General features: G+C 51.3%; 1 long non-coding RNA gene across 1 annotated transcript; it reads left to right on the top strand.

Moving 5' to 3' along the window:
- Positions 1 to 904: 904 nt before the first annotated feature.
- Positions 905 to 5,923, top strand: LOC120324082. The gene is made up of 3 exons (XR_005565083.1): positions 905 to 934; positions 1,605 to 1,770; positions 5,064 to 5,923. It is a non-coding gene; the product is annotated as an uncharacterized LOC120324082 (long non-coding RNA).
- The last annotated feature ends 1,001 nt before the right edge of the window (positions 5,924 to 6,924 follow it).

Here is a 6,924-nt window from a genome sequence, read left to right as displayed (position 1 = left end):
CCCAGAGGTGAAGAACTGCAGGCAGGAATGTACCTGTGCTCGGGCAGGGGATGGCAGGAGAGCAGATGTGCCCAGCAGGACTCCTGGGAGTGTCTGAGGAAGGGTGAAATGAAGGAACGGAGGGTGCAGAGTGTGGGGATGGGTCTGGGGGTGTCAGAGCAGGGAACGGGGTGGGCACAAGGCTTGGAGAGGAAAGAAACTCCTCCCCTGGCACAGAGGAGCCAGAGCTGCATTCCTGAGTGCCAGCCAGGCTCTGCCAGCTCCCTTCTGGAGCAGGAGGAGGACGACGGATGTTTCCTGTGCCAGAAATGCTGGAAAGCTCTGCAGCCTGAAAAGCACAGGGGGGAAATTTTCTGGGCTTGAAGGAAAGTTCTTTGGAGGTGTTGGACGCCTGTTTGTGCTGGGGAGGTTGGCACTGGCACTGCCCAGTGCCAGTGAGCCCCTGAGCCCTGACTGCTAGAGCTGTGCTGGGAGGTGTAAATGCTCTGTTGCACGCAGGATTTCCAGTCTGTATTTGCAGAAATTCCCCATGGAATTCCCATCCTCACCGCCCTGAGGCCGTGCCAGCCTCACCCACCCATCCAGGTGTGTCCCACCTGGGCAGAGACACCGGGCAGAGGAGCTTTTCCTGGTGCCTGGGGCACATCCCTCACTGTCCCACCCCTCAGGGACGGTCCTGCCACAAAATCAATCGGTGGCTGTTCCCTGCTGTGTGTTTGTGCCGGGGCTGCAGATCAATCTAACTCACTTGGATGAATCCACAAGGGGAAGGAATTTAGAAAGGAAAAATGCCTCGGTGATGCTCAGCTTAGCTTGTTGCTATGCAACACCGTGCTGTAACCATGGCAACCCCCCGGAGCACCGTGTTCGGCCCCTTTCTGGTACAGGCTGGAAAGAAAATGGAATAGGGATCCTGGGGGCTTCTCCACACTGGGTAAGGATGGGCTCAGTAGCCCAAATTTGTCCCAGTATCCTGCAGCTTTGCTTTTGCAGCTACAGCTGGTTATTTCTGCAGTTACTCCTTCACAAAAGGCTTGGATTTTCCCAATTTTCAGCCTCTGTATTAAGAAACCCTGGGCAGAGCAGCAATAAAACTGCAGGGAACCCAAGCAGGCAGTGGTTCCATGGAGCTGTGTTGTCCTGAAAGCAAAAGAGCAGATTTGTTCTGTGTTGCTGCTCCTGGTAAAGGAACGGGAAGCGTGTCCTTGCCTGAGCCTGTTCCTGCAGGGTCAGAGCGATTCCAACTGTCACAAAACACCACTCCCTGGCCTTACCAGATTCTTATTGCTTCTCCTGGGGAAATGGCCCCAAAAGCAAGGGAAGGAGTGGGAAATCTTTGGGAGTGAGGTCAAAACGAGGTGTTCTGGGGCTGGCACAGGATGGGAAGCCCTGGGTGGCTGTGCCAGCAGATCTTCCTTTCCCTGCCCTCCAGCCTGCAAGGGGGGCTGGGGTGGGAGGTGGGTGGCTGAGTCAGCTCTTCATGGTAGTCCCTTTACCCCCCCTCAGCAGGGGAGTCTCCTTTGAAATGTGGGACCTGCCAGGATGCAGCTCGAGGCACATTGTGTTTTCAAGGATGTCATAATTATCCTTTCCCACTGCACCAGGAAGGGGAGAGTTCTTGCTCCAGAGGTCTAGTGCCCCCCTTGGAGGAATGCTCGATCCCCAGGACAGCAGAGCAGGAGGAACCAGCTGGAGACGCTGCTGCAGAGCAGATAATTAAAGAGATTGGAAAGAAAAAGCAGCTTTGGCGAAGAATGAACACGCACACAAGTAGGAGGCTTGGAGTAGAATATGATAAATGTTTGGGATTAAGCATTAAACCCAGAAGGGGAGAGTAATCTGGATCATTCCTGAGGAGTGGGAGTGACTGCCTATCCATCTGGAGTGTGTGACGGGTGTGTGGGTGAGGTGAGCTGTTCCTGCCCGTGCTGCAGATGTGCTGGAACAGGGAGGGGCATCCTCCAGCCTCCCAGGGGATCCCAAAACCTGCTGGAAGGTGGGAGCAGTGCTGGATAGGGCTGGTCTGTCCAGGCAGGTTTGCTGGCCGGGGTTAGAACAGCTCAGAGGTTTTATTCTGCTCTGCTCTGGAAGTTGCTGTGGAAAGACAGCTCTGCAGCTGAGAGCAGTAATTGCCCTCCAGAGAAAATGAGAAGCCTGGAGCAGTTCTCCAGATGTGGAGCTGAACAGCAGCAGTGATGAACAGCCTTGGCTGCTGCCTGGCTGCAGGGACACTGTGCTGTGCTCCTGCGTGAGCCCAGCTCTGGGCAGGGCAGCTCTGGGGCTGCTTCAGCCCCAGCTCTGGAGCCTGGAGCGGGTGGGACTGGAGCAGGAGCAGGACGTGGTCACTCCCTGCCAGCAGTGACCTTTCCATCCTCATCAGAGCCTCAGACACATCCCAATTCCACGAACTGCAGGTGCAGAGTTGCTAAGCAACACCACGATGGTGCAGCAGCATCCCATGCCCTCACCTCTGGAGCTGCCCCCCCTCTCCCCAGGCACAGCTCCCTCCTTCCCCACTCTCTGGGAGCACAGGGAATGTGCAGGAGCTGTTGCTGAGCCCCATCAGCTTCTGCCTCCTTGGGAAACCCCGAGCAGGGACCTGCTCTGGAGCTGGGGTGGTTTGTAGGGGCTTCAGAACCGAGGGCTGGGAGATCAGCAAGAGCTGCTGATGGTGTGAGCCTGGGTGCAGGGTGCTGCCTCGAGCTGAGCCCGGGAAAGGCAGGGCCTGATTTTCCTGGGAAAAGCCTGGAACAAACTCAGGCAGCCTCTGGAAAGCTATTCACAGTTATTCTCTCATTTTCTCATATTCTCCCTCGTTATTCTCTCAAAGTCAAGGAGTTGAAGCAGCTCAAGTCTCAGCAAGTGCCTCAGCTTTAAATCACAGGCCATGGTTCAATTCTGACCAAATACTGGGTTTTTAGGTCAAACCTGTAGCAGGGAGGGCTAATATTTATCTGCTGGCGAGGCCAAGCAGGGAACAGGGTGACACTCTCCTTTCTTCAGCAAAAATGGTGAGTTCAGGCCAAAATGTTGTCTCTCCTTTGCAGTGTTCTTTTGGCAGCTGCGAGTTTTGAGTGTCCTTCCCCAAACCACCCTTTTTTTAAAAATTTTATTTTTTTTATGGCAGATGATATTTAGTCATTGGCTTTTATTGCAATCATAATTTTTTTTATGAACTTTGAGGGAACAGTGTTTCTGAGGTGATGGCTCTTCCACAGAGTTCCAGGCTGGCAGAACTCACTCACTAAATTCATCTTCCTCAGGCCAGTGTTTCACTGGCAGCAAATCCCTCCGGGGTCCCTTGTCCTGCTTTTAAAAAGCCATGAAATTCCCGTGTAATGGCACTCAAACAGCCCCAGTAAAGAGATGTATTAACCAGAGATTGAAATGCAGCCTGAGATGTTTGTGTTGCTGGGTTGAGATAACCAGTTATTGGCAGCAGAGGAATGAGATTGGCCACATTCAGTGACCAGCTGCTGGTTTTTAGTCAGTGAGCTCAGGAGCTGTGTCCTCTCTGCTCTTGCTGCTTGGTGGTGTTTCCCAAGCATTATAATTGTTCTATAATATATATATATATAATTGTTAGTGCTTATATTATAATAGAGGGAAAACAAGGATGCAGATGGACCCCAGCCCTCACACTGGGCTGCCAGCAGAGCTGAGCACTGACTCTGAACTTAATGCTATTTTTCTTCTCTCTTTTGGTTCAAATGCAAGGTTGTAGAGACCTTTCTGGGCTCCTCTTCACTGCCAGATTACACCTGGGTCCTCCCCTATGTGTTTGTGCCTCACCACAACTCCCTGTTCATTTGGGGGTTATGCTGAATAAATAGTGTCTGGCTAGTTGATATTTTTTTTTAAAACACATTTGTGATGACAATAAATTAAATTGCTTTTTGATGTTTGACAAATATAATTTTACAGCTTGTTTTTTTTTTTTTACCCACGAAAATTGCAAATAAAAAAACCCACCAACAAGTCATCAACTCCAGAATGCAAGAAAGTGCATTTTATCAACAGAACGAAATTAGATACCTGTCAAAATACATTTGTCCTCAAAATAACTATTCATACATTTCATTTTCCTGCATAAATAGATACTCATCTGCTCTCTTCTGTCTGTCATTTGTTACTCACAACCCAGCACTGACTGTGGGAGGGAAATATTTAAAGATGCTTCCAAAGCAATGGGCAGGCTGGGTTTGTATCCTTCCCTCTGGCTTTCTCAGCACCATTCACTTTATTATGAACGAGAAGGGAAACATCTATTTAAAGTCAATCAAAAAAAATACTGTCTTCCAAAGCATTAATTCCTGGCTCCAGCTCCCTGTTGGGTTTCCAGCTCTTCCTCAGACGAGCAGCTCTCGGGGTTTTGCCTTCCCAGGCAGGGCAGAGCTCCTGGGGGTGCTCAGGGAGACCCAGGGGGGTTCAGCTGCAGCCTCTGGGGGAAGGAATGGGAGCATTTGGGGTCACTTCCATCAGAACTGGGTGATCCCAGGTCTGTCCTGCTGGATTTGTTTGGAGGGCTCAGGACTTTTTGGTGAGAGACATCCTGGGAGAGACGGACAATTAACCGGCCCCAGGGAGGCAGGGGTGGAACAGCTCCAATGTTCCAAGGAAGCACAGCACTCCCAGAGGGAGTGCTGTGCTTCCTTGGAACATTGGAGCTGTTCACAGGTCAAAATTCCTGCTGGAAGCAGGTTGGGAGGTGCCCGTGCCAGTGCATGGAAATAGCAAAAGCAAAGCTTCTGGTGGCGTTTCTACCTCGATCAAAAGCCTGAAGATATCACATGATGGATATCACATGAAAACCAGCTTTGCAGCGCAGCCTCGGGGGCCAGTGGGATTTTTTGAGTTCGGTGTGGTTTGGATCCAGCTTTTATAAAGCTTTGTGAAGATAAAAAATGGTTAAACCTCCCTGCCCTGCTGCTGAAATTTGGGAGCTCTGCTCTCTCCCCTGCTCTGCATGACAGAGGCAGCTCTGCCAGGCAATTCCTGGGGGGGAAGCAGCAGGTCACTGACGAGTTTGTCTGAAGTGTGCTGCCTGTTTTTTAATTTGTCAGGCCCAGCCCATCGCCCGCCGAGGAGCTGCTAATAAAATCTCATCTCTTGGTGAATCGTCCGGGATGAGCAGAGCACATCTGAAAATCCCGGCACATAAAAGAGCCTTTTGACCAAAAGAGAAAACACCCGCGTTTGAAACACTGCAGAACCAACGACTCTCATTAGCATCCGCCTTTCTTCTGGAATGGTCCTCGGGAGCGATGTGAGCAGATTTAACACTGTGTGGATCAAAGGAACTCAACAGAACAGCCCTCGTGCCGAAGTCTTGGTGTCACAGCTCCATTCTTGCCAACAGCACCACGTGTGCTGCTTCTCCCTCTCCCACCATCTTCCTTTCAGCTGAGCTGGGAATTCAGGCAAAGGTTGTTAAATCCCTCCCTGTTGCCTCTGACCTTGCTCCAGTTTTACTTCTCTGTGGGATTTAATGGAGCTTTTGCCTAAAGGGGAAAAGGGGTGGATGAGGGGCTGGAGAGAGGTGTGATCCATCAGCCAGGTGAGCCTTCCCTCGCTCTGGGAGTTCACCTGCCTGTCTCCTTGTCCTGGATTTATTTGTTCCCCTCCTGCTCTCACTTGCCAGGCAGAGGCACCAGCAGGGACTGTGTTTGTGTCTCTCTGCATCTCCCCCTCCTGATGTTCCATTTCTGAATTAGCATTTAAATTAAGAGGGAAAGTGCAGGTGGGAGCTGAAGCCGTTTCCAGCACAGCAGCATCCCATGGGAATGCTGCCTCCTGTCTCCCGAGGTGCAGGAGCCCGGACACATCCCCAGCCCAGCCCAGCTGAGGGTTTGCCAAGGGCAGCCTGGGTTAGTTCTGCTCCCGAGCACCTCGGGGTTCAGACCCACAGGGCAGGTGTGGAAAATACTCCAGAGGGTTTCCTGCAGGGCAGGAATGGTGAGGAGGTCCTGTCCAGCCCCAGGAGGGTGCTGAGGCCCCCCAGCACCTTCCTGTGCTGCAGGGAGGGGCAGAGGAGGGGCAGGGGGTTTAACAGGGCCCAGCCCAGAGCCCCCCTGAGAGCCTGGCCCTGCTCTGCAGAGGTGCAGGAGCTCAGCAGCATCGTTAAATACGCAATTTGGAGCCGAAATATCCTTTATCAGAAATTTATAACCCATTTAAAATGAATCCATTCAGGGCCCAGTGAGGGTCCTGGCTGAGGGAGGAGATAATTCCCCGGGTTTATTTATATAGTTTGATAGCTTTTATGCCAGGTTAGTAAAAAAAGAGTCTGTGCCAATAAAATACTTTCTCTGCTTGTAAAACTTGCGAGTGTTTTATCTGTGGTGCTGAATTGTTCTGCCTTTTAGCTTTATATGGGAACTGGTGGAGGGAGGAGAGACCTGGGTCTGCTTTGCTCTCAGCTTCAGCCTCTCTCCCCAGAGTCCCAAACCCTCCCTTGGCACGGGATTTACTGGCATCTGAACCAGTGTTCTTCCCTGGTGCTGAAAAGTCCCGTTCTCAGAAAACATCAGCAAAATTCCCCCCCTCCCCGACTCTAAACCAGGTTTTTCACCTGGCAGGGAATGTCCTGCTCAGCTGCTCCTGCATCTCCTGCCCCTTTCCAGCTGCTGGACCTGCTCTGGAAAAGATCTGAAAGGCCTGAGCTGATATCAGAGTTCTTGGAGCAGATAAAAGCACGTGGGTGTGTTACCAGCAGCAGTCTCCAAGAGAAAGGGTTCCAGGGGAATCTGTAATTTGGCAGTGCTGTTATGTAAGAAGTTTTATTCATGTTTCACCCAGATCCACCACTGCAAACACACGGATTAATGGAAGCGTTTATCCTGTATACAGAGAAAAATAAGGTGATCAAATCAGAACGAATTTCCCCTTCCTGGGAGATAGCAGAGCAATTACGGGACAATGCAG

This window comes from Pipra filicauda, unplaced genomic scaffold, assembly GCF_003945595.2.
Source record: "Pipra filicauda isolate LSUMZ 115617 unplaced genomic scaffold, ASM394559v2 scaffold416_size611912_pilon, whole genome shotgun sequence".
Lineage (NCBI taxonomy): Eukaryota > Metazoa > Chordata > Aves > Passeriformes > Pipridae > Pipra > Pipra filicauda.
This window is presented reverse-complemented; position numbering and strand designations above follow the sequence as displayed.